The 16,683-nt window shown below is 46.0% G+C and overlaps 1 protein-coding gene across 2 annotated transcripts in view; it reads left to right on the forward strand.

The window, feature by feature from the left end:
• The first annotated feature begins 8,593 nt into the window (after nt 1–8,593).
• ATXN1L (ataxin 1 like) overlaps nt 8,594–16,683 on the forward strand; it is an 80,113-nt gene continuing 72,023 nt past the window's right edge. The window contains exon 1 of one of the 2 annotated variants that reach the window (XM_069635494.1): nt 8,594–8,691. The gene's annotated coding sequence lies outside the window, so the exon portion shown is untranslated. The remainder of the gene's footprint in view (nt 8,692–16,683) is intronic. The other variant, XM_069635495.1, reaches the window with a different exon arrangement.

Raw genomic sequence — 16,683 nt, forward strand, 5'->3', positions numbered from 1 at the left:
AAATTATATTCAAAAGCATTACAATACAAAATGTGTCTTTGAATGCCAGACAGTTCACTTTTTATGGGGGGCAGCTTTACAGAACCTCTTTAGGGGTGCTTTGACCTTGAACTTCAGTAGTACCTGCCCTGTACACTTTTCACATTACACAAAACTCAACAATCTTCCGCAGCTTGAAGGGGTGGGGTGTTGAGACTCTCCTTTAATGCAAATTCAGTTGCTGGACAATACATTTTTTTAGTTGGCTGGTGTTCAATGGCTTACGTGAAAGCAATGATCAGGTTGCAAGCATGGTTAAGAGAAATAAATAGATGGGGAGGGGGGTGGAATCTGTTCACTGTTGGTTAAAGGAGTCTTTTTCTCTCCCTTCTTCATGAGAGCTTGGATGGCCAATAGCTGCAACCATTCTCTGTGTGCAGAATCACAACAGCAAATCTAAGCCCAAAGCACCCTGTGCCACCAGAAGGAGGAATGCAGGAATCAAAGAACTCATTCATCAGTGCGTTTCAACCATCCCCAGCCTGAGACTACACCTGGCGGTGTGTGCAGCATACCTTGTACCACACAGCGGTTCAAAAAGTCTGCCACACAGTTGAAAACTTAGCCAGCCTTCATGCTAGCCAAACAAAACTTTGCCACTTGGCAGCCTGCTTCAGAATTAAGCAATATTAAAGATGCTGCGAAAGGCACACGCTTCACACAAGCCACACAACAATCCTCAACACAAAAGAAATCTATGCCAGCGGGCGTCTGTGCACTGGCATGCAGCTGTCTGGGCAATTTATTGAAAATTACAAGCACTGTGCCCTTTATATACAATAGACACATTCTCACAGGGGCTATGCGACACTGCAATGTTCTTAAGCAGACAACCGAGTCAAATCTCAAGTATCGCTGGGTCCGTGCAACTTTTTCCTTCACAGTAAAGCACTGGAATGATTTCGCTCGTACCCACTGAAGGTGCAGTCATGTGTACGAGTTGTATATTCACCTTACCGGACACATAGCAACGTCGCACACAAGGGCACAGCAAGCACGTGGATAATGGACGACTTTAAAGCGACCAGGGATTTTGCAAAGGTTTGTTTAGTACATTAAGCTTCCGCCGTTTAAGCCCACACGTGCACTGTCCCCTAGGGACCAGGGAGGATAAGTGCTCATCCAAACTAGCAATCAAAATATATGTTAACATATAGCGATGGCAGCAAGACAACAATTTGTTTTTTTGCCTTTTTTAAAATAAAATAAAAATCTTGATAACAAGATAGTCACTCTACAGACAGTGGTCTTCAAACTTGTTTTGCCCCCTGAGCCCTCTATAAGAAGAAAAAAAAAAAGACAAAAAAAAATACCTGGCTTGGGCCCCTCTATACACATGGACTCAAAAATCTTTATCTGGTGTAGAATGGTGCCAAATGGAGGTGTGGGTGCCAAATAACATTCTTTCAAAATTGTTGCTTGCAATTGGGTAAATATTTGTAAATGCAGCATTCAGATTTTTTTGCTACAGGGGACTGGACTAAAAGTACAACTTGATTACTTATCAATGCACTCACTTGCAAGTTGGAGAGTGGCATACTGGAGAACTAGTGTGAAGGGTGGGCCTGCCTTTCAGCAGTCAGCCATCACTATTGGGTTAAATGTTTTCAATAGCCAATCACAGGTTTTCTTCCAACTTTGACCGATATTTAGCCGTTAGGGCCGCAAGTGTTGAAAATCCAATCTTGCAAAGGTACGAAACAGTACATTGAATGTGCATTTGGATAAAGTAGGAAACAGCATTTTGCCAAAATCCACCCAAGGACAATTTTTTGAATTGGCTCTCCAGTAGGCGGTCACTTTGAAGTTCCATTAGTTCCTCCTGGAAGTCAGCACCTCTGAGAGTCCATTCCCCATATTGCGCACAGGCAAAGCTTCCCGGGGGAATCACGCAGTGCGTCCAAAATATATGTGGAGCTACTACCAACACTTCGCTTTTAACCCAGTTCTAGTACCAGACATTGAAGGAGCACCATCCAAGCAAATATCAACACACGCCAGTGGAAACTTAGGAAGTAGTAAACAATGTGATACAGTTGCTCTGCCCTGAATTGGTTTACAAAATATTTTTCCAATATTTCAAGCACAATATCAATTCTGTACTGATAGAAGAGGACAGGTCATTGATGCGGCGGAAAAGTATGGTGCCAGACATGAGGATACTTTTGCATTTCTCTGCTGCACCGTCACTAAGCATTACCCGGTTGACAGCGAGAATTGTTGGCAGAATTACTCCCAGCATCTGTAAAGGGCTTTTTTCCCCCCAGATAATGTGTTAAGAAGCTTCCAAAGCATTTGCAGGTACTGAGGCCACATTTTAACAGTGTCTTTTTGCTTGTGTAGGTTTTGCAGCTGCCATACAAACAAATCCCTGGTCTTTTTTTGCTAAAGTTTTGTTTCCAAATGCCGCCTTAATCGTGTTGGCTTCAGGCTTGCTAATGTAGCGCCACAAACCACACACTGCAGCTTAACAGCAACTGTGATCCATGTGAACCCAAAATGCAAAAAAAGACATTTCTGTGTTTTTGCATTTTTTTTTGTGTCCGTTTCCACCTCTCCTTCCGCTTTTCATTTGAGATTGCTACCATCTTTGGGCACTAGGAAACTATCCACTTCTATGTGTTATTTCTGCATTTCTGAACACAAAAAAGACTGATTATTTTCCCAGCCGTTTTTCTATGAAATCACATACTGCCCCCCTCCTTCCCCACCCGCTCATTAACTCGTCAATCGGGGTGGGGGGGCCTTGAACACCCAATTTCCCCACCCCAACACACGCATTCTACCCACATGCGCACACACACAGAGTCCAAAACTCACCTCTGCCTCCTGCGACGACTCTGCTGGGGCTCACAGCACCGGTCAGCCCCTGCGCGCACTCGTGTGCGACAGGGGTTTGACAAGTATGATAGTTTGATTTAGAAAGGCCACTCTGTGCGGTCACAGAGCGGTCTTTCTAAATCGATCCCCCCAAAATCGGTACAGTGAAAAAAGATAGTTTCACTTAGTACCACCAATCCATCTAAAAAGGAGCCTGACTGAAGACATTGCAAACCCCCACGTTAATTTATGTTACGTTATTTTTTTTAAAACCATTTCAAGTTTTCAAAAAAATAAAAATGCTTTAAAAGATTTAAATTGTCAAACACCACAGAAGATTTAAAATGAACCACGTGAAAAGGCTGGGGAGGAGTTTGGGGGTTTACGAGGGACAGTCCCCAAACGAAACCATGTGAACAGCTTTGGGGGGAGGGAGGGGGACGGAACTCAGCAGAAATGGGTCAAAAATGCTGTTTGGATTAAAAAAAACACCATATTAATACAAGTCTCAGAAGACTCCCTGTTCAGATCGTGAAGTTCTAACTTGAATTTTTTGTTGAAGTGTGGGGTCCTGGACTAGGCCACAGATTGGCAGCGAAAACACCTGGATGCACATTGCACAGGGCTGATATAAACCTTCAGCACTTCTACTCAACCGTTATTACATAGGGAAAAGAAATCCTTACTTGCCTGTGTGACTGGGTCAAGTGCTTCACTGGATTTTTCTTGCTGGGACACAGGTGGTTAGGTTGATACACCAACGCTTGGAGCAATGCTGCTGCAATGAAAATAGTTAGTCAAGGATACATGGGTTTAACGCTCACCTGGTATCCACGGGGACGCCACTCAGCCTGTTTGGACCTCCTACGACCTCAAACCCTTCCCTGGAATCTGTTCGACAGGAGACTGGGCCTGGAAAACAGGATTGCCAAAGTTTAACTATATTGTCTCTGCTTGCTTGACCCCCTCTTCCTTGGGGACCAAACCTTTCCCCTTGTCCACACCTCACCTTGTTTTCTTGTGTAGCGCGCTCTCCGTCCTGCCCTCCGGTGCAGGGGTGCGTCGAATGATGCGGGTTCGATGCTGCCTAGTTGCTTCACTTGCGCGGGCCCGACGGACTGGGCTTGCTGTAACTTTAGCACGACCGGTAAGTAGAATGAGTCTCATCAACTGTCCTCTTGACTCTTGTTCCTTCTATAATGTGTCTCTTCTCCCTTAGGTGTTGGAGGGGGGTCGGAGATGGCATCGTGCTGCTGAGATGAGCCGAGCACTAAGGGTGAGTGAGAGCACGATGCTGCCCGCTCTTCCTTGCATTAACCAATGTTCGTCTCTGTGTCCCTTTCCGGTGCTTCAATATCCCAGCGTGGTTGCCAGCTAAGAGGATGAGGTGCGGTGAGTAAGCGCGATGTGCGGCACCTCCTTATGCTTTCCGTGCTAACCTGGAATGTCTTTTCCCCTTGCAGGTCGCTGGGATGCTCTGGAGCTGAAGTTACCCCGAGCAGCTTAAGTTCAGGTAAGCGTTTGACTCTTCTTACAGTTTGAGTAAGCCAAGTTATGCAGAATGCTTACTAATGTCTTTTCTTCTATTCGTTTATCCTTCCCTAGGATGTGGCGTGCCGAGATAGAGATGACACCGCCGTAGCTGCCCATAGGACTGGAGAAGCGATGGATGGAAGCTGGATGCTCTTCAAGGCAAGTCTAATAATGCTGTTCTTGCAGGTGCGTGGGATGCGGAGGAAAGGCGCAGGCCTTCAGGAGACCGATCCGAGCACAGCGAGTGTCACGCTACAGGTGCAGAGAAACGCAAAGCATGTTTCTCGACCCGGGCGTGGTTTAAATAGCCTTCAGGTATCCCAGGTATCCCTGGGTTGAACTACACCCAAAAGGCTAGACTGCACACTCAGTTCAAGGAACTGGGTTATGTGGGGGCCTCCACCTTGCCCACAATAAATTACAAGTCCAATGCCAAGTGAATCGTAAGGTTGTGTGTGTGTCTGGCGCCACAGGCGCCAGGTCTGACTGCACATGGGTTTCTTGGAGGATGGAGAGGCCCTTAGGGGCCATAAAGGTGATCATGGCCTGGCTCCAGCCTGATATCTCAGAGGGCTGGGGGCAGGAATCATGACAGTGGCTCTACCTGTGACTACAAAAATGAGCAAGGGTTAAAACCAGCCCTTGTGTGTTAGGCATCAGCTAGTAAGCAGGACGCAATGCTGGAAAACCAGGAGAGAGTACACAGTGCACTGTAAATGCAACTCCCACATGAGATGAACTTTCAATACCGTCCGAAACTGCACATGAGAAAGGAGCAGCCTCAAACATAGGTTTGAAATCCCTGATTGTGACTCCTACTTTACCTTTAAAATGACCCACCATCACCCACAGCAAAATACAATTGTTTTTAAAAAAAGACATTCTTACCGTCGGCAAGTCCTATTACAGATGTCAGGATTTTTTATGGTGCCTTTGCTGCTGGGGACTTTGCTGTCCAAGATGGGATGATTGAGCCAATTTGTCTTCATGCAATTGAAAAAGTACAATAAAAAATATTAAAGACTTACCAGATTGACCATACCAATATTTGCGCACTACACTGCCAGTCAGCACACATCCTCCCCCGCACACAAAAGGGACCTAGGGTGCAGGGTCCAACCGGGAAATCTCCAAAGTTCCCTATAGGCCAGTCCACCCCAGCTGGCAGAGAGAGCAGTCAGGGCACAGACCTAAAAACGTGACTCATACTCAGTCACAGAGACAAATAAATAATAGAGCGAGCAAGAGAAAGAGCATCAGCTTGTTATATTTTACCCTTAACAGTTGAGATGATCAGCCTGCTGGCATTCAAATCATTCATCTACATAGCTTGCATAGAATACGACACGGTAGTTCTTAACTCACTGAGCTAACTTTCCGAAAAACATTGAGTAATAGCCATGTAGCTTATACTGCAGTTAGGTGACCACTGACGTAGCAGCAGACTGCTGCGGCTGCCATGCCAGGCACCAGGGCCCCTGGCTTCTCTGCAACATATGGCGCCAAATGCAGGTGAAGACCTGGCACCCACAGCAGGATGATATACATGAATTCCACTTTAAAATCACTTCTGTGGCAGCGGTGCACTTAAAGTGCTGTTGGTAATGCAGTGATTTTAGTACATCAAGGGATGCATAGACTTGCTCTATAGTAGATGGCTCCCGGGGTAGCTCAGCAGGTTGACAGACCATTGCTGAGACTGTGTTTAAGGCTGAATTTAACCAAAACAATAAAAACAAAAAAAATATATGCAAAACTTGTTAATCGAATGACTTTTTGCAATTACACATTAAAAAAAAAAAAGGAAGTGCTATAAAATGTGTTTGGCCAAGGGATGGGTTGGACAATGCAGGTAAATCAAGCAATGAAGGAAGTCGGTCCTATACAGAGAGAAAGAAATAGTGGGGGGGGTGGGTCATCAAGAAAGACATCTTGTGGTGCAGACTCTGGCCGGTGCAGCTCAATGCACTTCCGGGCAGCACTGAGCGGTAATGTCAGGCAAATCTCCCTGCAATGTTCAGAACCCCTCACCTCGTAAAAGGCAGTAAAGTTACAGAAATCATACCAAGGGAACTGCATGCCGTCGTAGTGAGCTCATTGCTGTTTTAACAGTGAAAGATGTGTTGCGCAGATAATGGCAGCACTGGTCATTGGGCCGGCTCTCGTCGGATCCGAGATCCGGCACCAGATGTGTAGCTGGATCACGGGATCCAGCCAGAGTCAGCCGTTGCAAAACCCAAACCCATGCTCTGCGCTGGGTTACTTAGGAAAAAAAAAAGAAAGCGCCCGCTGCAGCACGTTGTAGGGGGCGGAGCAGCTCATTGCCGCCATGAGCTCTCTGATGGCTCCGCCCACTTCGTGTACACAGCAGGACTGATACAGCTGCAGTAAAAGCAAACCAACTTCCTCTTTTGACCCCGTGCAGGGTGCATGGAGTCACTAGAGCAAGTTACAGTCCTCAGCCACGACCCGGTTTATTAATGCAATGTTTGTTGGATACTTGTATCCGACAAACATTGCATGAATAAATAAATACCCCTATTATCATTGAAACTATGCCACACGATGCTGCCACCCAACCGCTTTCAGAGGGGAGCTGCAGGAGCTGTGCCGGGTGTGGTTCAAGTAAAAGAAAACATGCTTATGGCGAACAGAAATCAACAGGTTTTAAGAATGAGGTTGCAGGACAATCCCTCGGTTTAAACCAGGATTTCCGCACCAATTATCTGCTCTTTCACCATTAGCTAGAGTAATTGCTCTTCTTAACAATTCTTTCACAGTCTGCTTAAAATACTTCTCTGCATGAGCTCAGATTACAGTGTAGACTAACATTGCTGTTGGTAGTTTAGGTGCACAGATGGCTGGTACGGTTTGCTCCCGTGTACATGGGCGGTCATACTGGCCATAAAATTGTCTTGGGCACCAATCAAAAAGTGGCCCATAGTTGTAAATAGCAATTCATTCCTTTTCAGACCCTGTTTGAATAGTACCCAAGAGGGAGGTTTTTTTTAAATAAAATGGGATACAAATTGTGCATTTTAAAGAATATTTACTCAGCAACACTGGTCAAAACTATTATTCACATAGTGAAGTAACATCAGCAGTGCCAATGGAAGTGGTTTAAAGTGGAATCGATATATAGTTTGGAAAAGAAGCAGCATGAATGAAATTGTGCCATTTTAAACTATTATTTTGGCCATTTCCTTTGATCGGAGGTCAACTGCCAGCTCCACCCCCCAAACCCTGCTTCTTTGGGTACCGCCCCCTTCAACTCCACCCCACCCTTGTGGGACCCCCCCACAACCAAATTGTTTCCTTTTCCACCACTGGATAAGGGTGAAGATGGCAGTACAACCCGACTTGCTGCTGGCAGCCAAATCTGCCCTGACATTCACTCGGTGTGTGCGGCACGGCCATAAACCACTTCTGTGGGGGTGGGTGGAGCCGAGGATGGGGATACCAGCCAAGAAGACACACAAAGATCTGCTGTTGGTGCAACTGAAATCAAAATGGGAAAAACAAACCCATCAGTGTTTTGTTCTCCCCTGTTCCCCTCCCTTGCCTTGTCGCACTCTGAACCACCTGTGTATGAGCTCGATATAAATACAAATATCATTAAATATACCTGGCACTTCTACGAGATAAGCGCATTATAAATGCGCAATCAAAAATAAATACCTGCCCGTGCACGGCATGGAGCGCTCCTTCCTCCGTAGACATCCCCCATCTGCTGCACATACCAAATCCTCCAATCCTCTCCCTCCCCCCTCCAGCGGGAGGAAAACTAACTGCTCGCTTTGAGAAGTCCCATTGAGAAAGGAGGAACGCACTGTGCCCATCCCCACTCCATAAAACACAACTCCCCCAGGCAAATTGCACATCTGCATGAGAAAACACCAAAACGAATTGAATCCACCTTTACTTTAAATAAATCTCAACCTATATACATTACAAATCCCAAAATACACAGAAATAACCCCTCCCCAATACTGCATCTGCATTAAAGTAACACTTAACAACCAAATAACAATCAACTATATGAAACGTGCTTTCCAACAGAGTAATGATCGCCCCCACAACGCCTTGCCTTCCCGCTCGTGCAAAAAAGATGATAAGGTGAACGTTAAAACCCACGTGATGCAGAGCAGCCCATATGATGAAGTGGACGTTAAAGCCCACGTGATGCAGAGCAGCCCACGTGATTAAGTGGAGGCGGGCCTTCTAATGGTCCGTTTCTCGAATAGGAACTAGACACTACCCTTTACGAAACGCTCATATCCAGTTTTTAGGCAGCATCAGGTGAGTGCATGCGATCCAGCTCTTGTAGTGAATTTTATATGCGTTTCTTTAAGCATCCATCAACTTAGACGTTCTCACCCCTTTGTTGTTATATTGTCAAGAGGAGCCCTTTTTCAACCTCTAGGAATGCACGTTGAAGCTGTAATTCCATGTATTGTACTTATCAATTGTTGAAATTAAATATTGTGAGTACGTGATTTTCTAAACATCTGGTTTTGAAATTACACGGGGCAGCCTGTTGTTGGCATAGACACAGTAGCTGCTCCGAAGCTCATTTACGTTACGGATCAGGTTCTGCAACGCTCTCAGACGTAGTAACTGCTGTGCAGCTACTACACAGACCATGCTCTTGGTGTAAGTTACGATATATGTATATATAGTGGTGGAAATGGAAAATGGTGGGGGATCCCACAAGGGCCGGGTAGGGGGAGGAGTTTGGGGTGGCGACTGAGGAGGCGGGGTTAAGGGGGGGTGGAGCTGGCAGTTGACCTCCAATCAAAGGAAATGTCCAAAATGATAGTTTAAAACGGCACAATTTCTTTCATGCTGTTTCTTTACCAAACTATATATCAATTCCACTTTAAACCACTTCCATGGCACCTATGCGGATAATAGTTTTGACCAGTGGTGCTGAGTAAATCTTCTTTAAAATGCACAATTTGCATTCCATTTTTTTTAAAAAAAACTTCCCCTTGGGTACTATTCAAACGGGGTGATTTCTGTTTGCCACGAGCAACGTTTTCCTTTACTTGAACCACACCTGGCAGAGCTCCTGTAGCTCCCCTCTGAAAGCAGTTGGGTGGCTGCATAGTGTTTGATGTTAATAGGGGTCTTTATTTTTGCAATGTTTGTCGGATACCTGTAGATGTATTTATTTATGGAATGTTTGTCGGATACGGGTATCCGACTAACCTTGCAAAAATAAATAAATAATCCGGGTCCATGTATCTGACAATATTCCAAAAATAAACCAGGTTGTGGCTGAGTACTGTTACTTCCTCTTGCATGGGGTCAACAGAGGAAGTTACAGTTTGCTCGCGGGCACTTTAAAAAAATGTCCTTCTCCCCAGCGCATAGCAGTGTTTTGGGGCAGCTGACTCTGGCCAGATTCTGAGATCCGGCTCCACATCGGATCTGGTGAGAGCCGGCCCAATGACCAGCCCATTGTATGCATATGTGTGTGTGTAATATATATGTGCCGGATAATGCTTGCAGACGTGGTAACTGCTGTGCTGGTACTACACAGACCGTGCTCTGGTGTAAGTGACTATATACTGTGTGTATATATGCCTGTGCCGGCTAATGCTTGCAGACGCAGTAACTGCTGTGCAGCTGCTACACAGACCCTGCTCTGGTGTAAGTGACTACATATATAATTATACCTGCGCAGGATAATGCCTACAGAGACACTATGCAGACCGTGGCGCGTCCCTCAGCAACTGAGACAAACCTTTTTTCGCGCGGGATCGGGTACAATACGGAGGCGTACGCCCCGTCTTGAACTATAGAAGAACTCGGGTCTCCCATTGACAGAAGAGCATTATTCCCTCTGCCGTCCCTCGTCACAGCAAGCAGGTTAACTGCAAGGTACATTTTCCGCACGTGAGCCATTTAGTTTCCTGGAGAAAGGGGGTTCAAACGGATGTAGTACATTCATTGATTGTCGTTGCCTATGTTTCACGCCGCATCTGCCTAATTTTAAGGTACACTTCCCGTATCTGTTCCCATTAGACACAGAGATGTGGGTCTTAACGAATCAAGCGCATTCATTGGGTGCTGTTTTACTTTGATCATCTATCCCTGTCTCCACTCAACCAGAGGTTGATCAAGGGGTTAGAAGATTTAATTTCTACACAAAATATCACTTTCTAGTCCTGACTAAGGCCCTGTTACACCACCTGAGAAGACCACTGCATGGATGTGTACTATCTCCACTTAAGAGGCCGAAACGCAGGGCATCATAACATCTTTGCTTGTCCATGTTTTCCATCTAAAAACGAAGGAAGATGACAGTTAACAAGCACTTTCCAGATACGGTGCTGGGTTTTTTCTCAAGGAAAAGAGTGACTATGAACTCCTATAAAACACACCTAAGGAGTGTTCTTCCCACGTTTAACAGCAATATGGGGTCTAATTACCAGGTTTTACCCCTGAAACATTCTCTAAAATACCGCTCTGACTTAGGAAGCTCATTAGATCAAATAGAACTTCCTCTTGAACTGGACAATAGCACAATATGCTTGGTATGACCATGAATGTTGTAGTGTGTATCTCTGAGTGCAGGTGACATCGCTGACCTGGAATGCTATGATGTCAGTGAGTGTAGAGTGCTGGTGTGTTATGTTCTGAACTGGGGTTCCAAAATGTACAGTTGGAGTGTAAACTGGCACAGAGGGACATGCCAGTGTTTTCCTGGCATATACCTACCAATAAACCTACAAGTAACTTACCTGCTGGTGCGGGTGTTTACTTCAATGAACTAACCCAGTATGAATGATTTTTGAGTTGTGTATATTGATTTGTTTTTACTTATGTATAAATAATATGTTTTGTTTAGATATTGATAGGATGTTTTTTCTGAATAAAATGTGTTAAAACCAATTGGTCTACAACAGTTAAGTAGAGTGACTAACCCCTCAGGGATAGTCTGTGTTTTTTTTTTGACGAATAACAGTCCGTAGGATAACGGGAGCAGGAGGTATTTGGTGGTTCATATTTTCACATATAGAAGTACCTTTTATACCACCTTCCCCTCGTACACAAAAAATTAGTAAGTACGACCTTTTGTTTACTGGTGTAAGCGACTGCATGTTTAATTATACCTGCGCAGGATTATGCCTCCAAAGGCAGTAACTGCTGTGCAGCTACTACACACACCCTGCTCTGGTTTAAGTGTCTGTCACAAAGTGTTTGTGTAGGGGTGATGGAGTTATTTCTGTGAATTATTTGCCGATTCTTGTGGCCTAGTAGTTATTTATTTAAATGTTTTGCTTTGAGGACTGTTGCTTTGTACAGTTTGAGTTGTCTGGTATATTATTTAGTCTTGTCTTGTGTATTGTTCCCTCCATTTTGCGGTAGTTTTTTGGCATTTTTTCAGTTCTTCTGTGAACCATTTTGCTGGCAGTTTTTTTGGTGTTGCTTTGAATGTTTTAGCTAGCTAGTACTAATTGGTCAATGGCCTTAGTGATCCAATTGTTGAGTGTGTCTTCTGTTGTATCTATGTTGGTATCGGTGGGATCTCTTTCACCTAGGTTGTCGTGGTGGGTTGATAGCATGGCACCCTCGTCCGCTGGTTTTGTTGCAGTTGGGGTTGTAAGAAGATGGTCTGCAGATCAGTAGGAAAATTATGTTGGATTGGTCGTTGAGTTCTATCTTGATTAGGAGGGATTCATAGTCTTCCGCATTGGTTGTGATGATTCGAGATGCTCAGGCATGTTTTTTGTGTATAGTTGCAATTTCACCTCCTCTTCAGTTTTCTCTGTTGGCGTGTATTAATTATAATTGTCGGGTATTGCCTCGTTCGCGATGGCTTTATAGTTGTCTGAGAGCCAGGTTTCTGCAAGGAAGAGCACTTCTGTGCCTCCTTCGCTTAGGTCATTGATTTCTGTTGAGTGTTTTGCCATGTTTCTAATGTTGAGGAGGCTGCAGTGTAGTTTGCTGGATTTCCCTTTTGTGTTGTTGTTAGTATTGTTTGTTCTGACCGGTGTGTCATTGGTTGGGTTTCCGTTGCAGGTGGGTTTTTCCCAGTTGAGACTTTTGGGTGCGGTGGTTCTTTGTTGGTCAGTCTCTTTGCCGAGTAGACCACTAAGGTTTATGGCGGGGTTGGTTCGTTTCTGGGTGGTAAATAGGGTAGCTACCCCTCTGTTATTCCAGTTTTGGTGATATAGGGGTGTAGAGTGAGTGTGATGGTTTCCAATGTGTTCCTTGTTGTCCATGGTGGAGACCAGGTTGGGATGGTTTATTGTCATCCGTTTGGTGTCCTGGTTGGGTCTGTATTCGTGAAGCTTGTCGGCTCGCGGGTCGTTGTTGTTGTGCTGTTTTTGTTTACCACGTTGTCGTATGTGGACAGGTAGCGAGCATTGTAGTCTGTCTTTGTTCTGTTATGTGTATGTCTCCTTGGGCCATCTCAGATGTTTGTTGAGTTTTTTTGTGGTTGTGGGATCATGCTGGTCTGTGCCTTTCCGAGTGGTTTGGGATTTCTTATTATTTCTGTTGTCTTTTCTGGCTTCTTTTTCTTTCTTGTGGCGAGGCATGATGCGTGGGTTGTGTTCCTTATTGGGCGTCCTCTTTCGATTGGTGTTTTTCATGGTCTTTTGGGTTTAGTCTTTGCTGCTTTATGGTTTGTTGCTTGTATTTGGTAGGTTGTGGGAAGCTGAGACCTTGTTTGATGGGACTTTGTGGTTCCGTTTGTTTATTGCTTCTTTCTTTCGTGGATCCTTTTTTTCTTTTTTTATTATTCTAGTGGTACTTTTCGTTATGGTTGTTGATTATTGGATTTTGCGCAAAGCAAACATGAATACTCTGTGAAGGAGTGCATGTGAATACTGGCATATATTGGTGCAGTCATGTTAGAGAATTCTTATTTCTGTGCTAATCCCCTTCAACCTTGGAGGCCCTGAGCTCTTTTGCTGGACGGTAGGACTTTTTAATTTTAACCCTGGAGTGAGTGAGACCCTTTTCCCACTGCCTCATGTGTTTTGACCTTTTGGATTATGTGTTTTCACTGTTTTGGAAGTCTGACAAACTCCATATGCATCTACTTTTTGTATGTTGACCCACAGCACCTTCTGTGCAGTGTCACTGAGAAATCCTTTAGATTTCTCATAAGGTTTAAAATACCTTTTTCTTGTGTGAACTACTGTTCCCAAGAATAGTAAAGTGAAATTGACTTTACTTTTTCTCTTTGTGGGTCCAGCACACACCATCTTATCTGGAGTGCCGGGGGGGGGGTTACCTAGTAGCCCCTTATCCTACATTTTCATGTAACATTTGTATGTTGCCCCACCCTACTTGTAAATGGCTAGTGGCAGTGGTTTAATGTTTCCTACTATTGTGCTTTTCTACCGCAGGCTGAACCGTCAGCTGCAGTGTAGCACCCATGGGTGACCATTTTATCAAAATGGCCCCTGTCTTCTTTTTTTGCCATTTTGTTTGTGAGGTCTTTCTTGGGTTTTACTCTGTGCGTCAAACAGATTGGAGCCCTTTGTTTGTCTAGCCTTTGGCACACTTCAGCCGTGAGGCCCGCCTCTGGCTCTAGTGTGTCTGGAAGGACAGGATGTGAGGGAGGGTCCCAAAACTCCCCTGTCCTTTGTCTCTAGGAATGCCTGAATGCAACCAGTCCTGAATGGCTGGCTGGCTGTCCTTTCAGTTGGAAGGTTGGATGGGCAGGTGCACACACCACTTTTATATTTCTTTTGTTTAATATAGTTTTTTTAATTTCACTATACTTATTAACAATCACAGGTGTAATTTGTTAAGTCTGTGCTACCAGACTAAAATGTAAAGAAATTGTGGGGTTCAACCGTTGTAAACGGAAGGCATAACAAATGCACACTTTTTTGCTGGAATCAACGAAAATACATAAATAAGCTTAACATTTCAATATATTCAACACAGTGTTTTGTGTGTATTTATTCCTTCATAAATAACATGTATACAATCAACTTTTGATCAATCACGGGGGGCGTGGCTACAAGGCCATGTAAGAGGACGTGTCCACTGAGGGGCTCCTGCTGATCCTGAATCGATCCGGATAAAAGCCATGCAGAAACTGTCCACGACGGCCGAAATTGTGTGTGCAAACTGATGAATACCCATGGCATGACTGGAGCGGCATTCTAAATGGATTGGCACAGTGATTCATGTGCATCCAGCTAAACGAAAAGTGCAGCAGCTCGTGGGGAAGGAAACAAAATGGCGGCCCATGGGGGACAAAGAGACTGATGCGACACTCGGAGCCCGTGTGGGGGTTGCCGCCTGCAGGCAAGCCAAGTGCACGCTGGATGACCAAGAACGGTCGGACTCAGATGGAAGGCACGTAAATATTGCTTGCTACGGACAAAATAGTGTGCGCAGGTTGATACACACCCAAGGTTCTGAGCGTACTGGCACAGTTAGTCGTGTGCATCTAGTAAAGTGTAGCGGCCCAGCGGCAGAAGAAACGGCACGGCGGCCAGCGGGACACAAGCAGACTAACGGAAACCCAGAGCCAGTGTGGGGGCTGCCGCTTGCCGGCGTGCCCAGAGCGCACCGAGACGAATAAAAATGCTCGGCCTCAGAAGAAAGTGCTTGGGATTCCCCGGCGCCACACAGACGGCCTGAGGCGTACGCCCGGGAAGTATGAAGGAGTGAATTGACGGTACAGTCAGCTGGGACACGTGTATACAGAGACACGAGGAGCTGCCCTGTGCAATGTGCACCGAGCGGATCGCTCAAGGGGAGACAACGCCGTGAGCGTTTGTCTCCTTTACTGAGGCAACATCAGGAGAGAAACTAGCACCGTAGCTGCTAACAGACAGATGATAATACGCTGAAATGCCCAAGACACACTAGATACAGTGCCACAACGGGAGACAAAGAAGCGCAGGAACATGCCCGCAAGCCAACCTACAACGAGCTCCACCAAGGCATCCTGTGAAGGCTGGTCAGCACAATGGTGTAACGAATTATGAGACACGGTCACGTTCAACTTATAAATGCTGATCCAGCCACCCAGGGCGCACAGACAGGCTTAGACCAGTCGCCTGTAGTGGGAACAAAGAAACGCATACAACGTGAATGGTACAACTGAAGATCGAGGTGTATGGGGTTGCCCCTTGAAAGTGGGGACCGGTAAGGGAGACCACCAGAGAGCACACTGAGTCAGAGCGGCGTTGGGGCAGGATTGCACCGTGGGAGACCCCACGAAAGAGGGTGGGTGGAAGCCCAAGCGGCTGCAGCCCGAGGCCACACAGTGGGTGGTAAAGGAGGGGTCCTGCCGGCTCACTCATAACTGGTCTGGATCAGTAGGGACCTCCTTCACCAAAATAAAGCAACCGGGGCACACAAACCCCCCCCCCTCCCTCACAGACCCATGGCCTGTGCATGAAGCAGGCATCCACGAGCCTGTGAGGAGACGGAGGAAGCACAAGGCACACCCAATGCCAAACAACGTCACACAGACAGGAGTGGCCTGTACCAATGTAAGCCAATACCAGGAACGCTACGCTGCATGGGGCAGCACATGCTCCTGACATCCAGAAGAAGGGCAGGAAAGGCAACTGAGTATCCTAGGTGATAAGCGGGGGAACCACTGGAAATCATGGAGACTGGGGCACTGCGCAAGGTGGTAAACTGAGAACACAGCGAGGGACTGCACGAGCCATAGCGACATCAAAACAGGCCCACACGCCGCTGGGCGCGCATACAGGGATAGGACCCACCGAGAGCCGGGCACAACAACAATAAGAAATAGTAGCTGCCAAAGAAATGGGAGGACGTAACCCACTCGTGACACTAAACCAACAGAACACAAGGACTCCCACCGTCGCTCCCCTCAAGCTTCATAGCTAAACACGGACTTACCCTGAGGCACTAAAGACCACACTCCTGAACGCCCGAAGAGGAACACACAGCAAAAGCTAGATGGCGAATAAACAGACCAAGGTCAAGGGCAAACAACCCACGCTGGAAGAATACGCCAGAACACTGCAAATGGCAGAGGGGGCCAGGAGTACGGAGAGGACCCCTGCTACAGAAACCGCCACGGCGAGCAAAGATCAACAAATCCTGGAAGCAATTGCTGACCTGAAATTAGCATGGGAAACAAAATTGCAATCGGCTATGGTCGAATTGAAGGCGGCACTGAAATTTAAAGTGGGGGCAGTACAGGAAGAAGTAAATCTCCTCGGGCAAGATGTCGGAACACTGGCAGAACGTACATGCAAATTGGAAAAGGACGTGGCCCCAAACACAGCTGCATTTGCGTCCCACAAATCGGAGATTCACATCCTA

Source organism: Ambystoma mexicanum, chromosome 1q (assembly GCF_040938575.1).
Source record: "Ambystoma mexicanum isolate Mex_15411 chromosome 1q, UKY_AmexF1_1, whole genome shotgun sequence".
NCBI lineage: Eukaryota > Metazoa > Chordata > Amphibia > Caudata > Ambystomatidae > Ambystoma > Ambystoma mexicanum.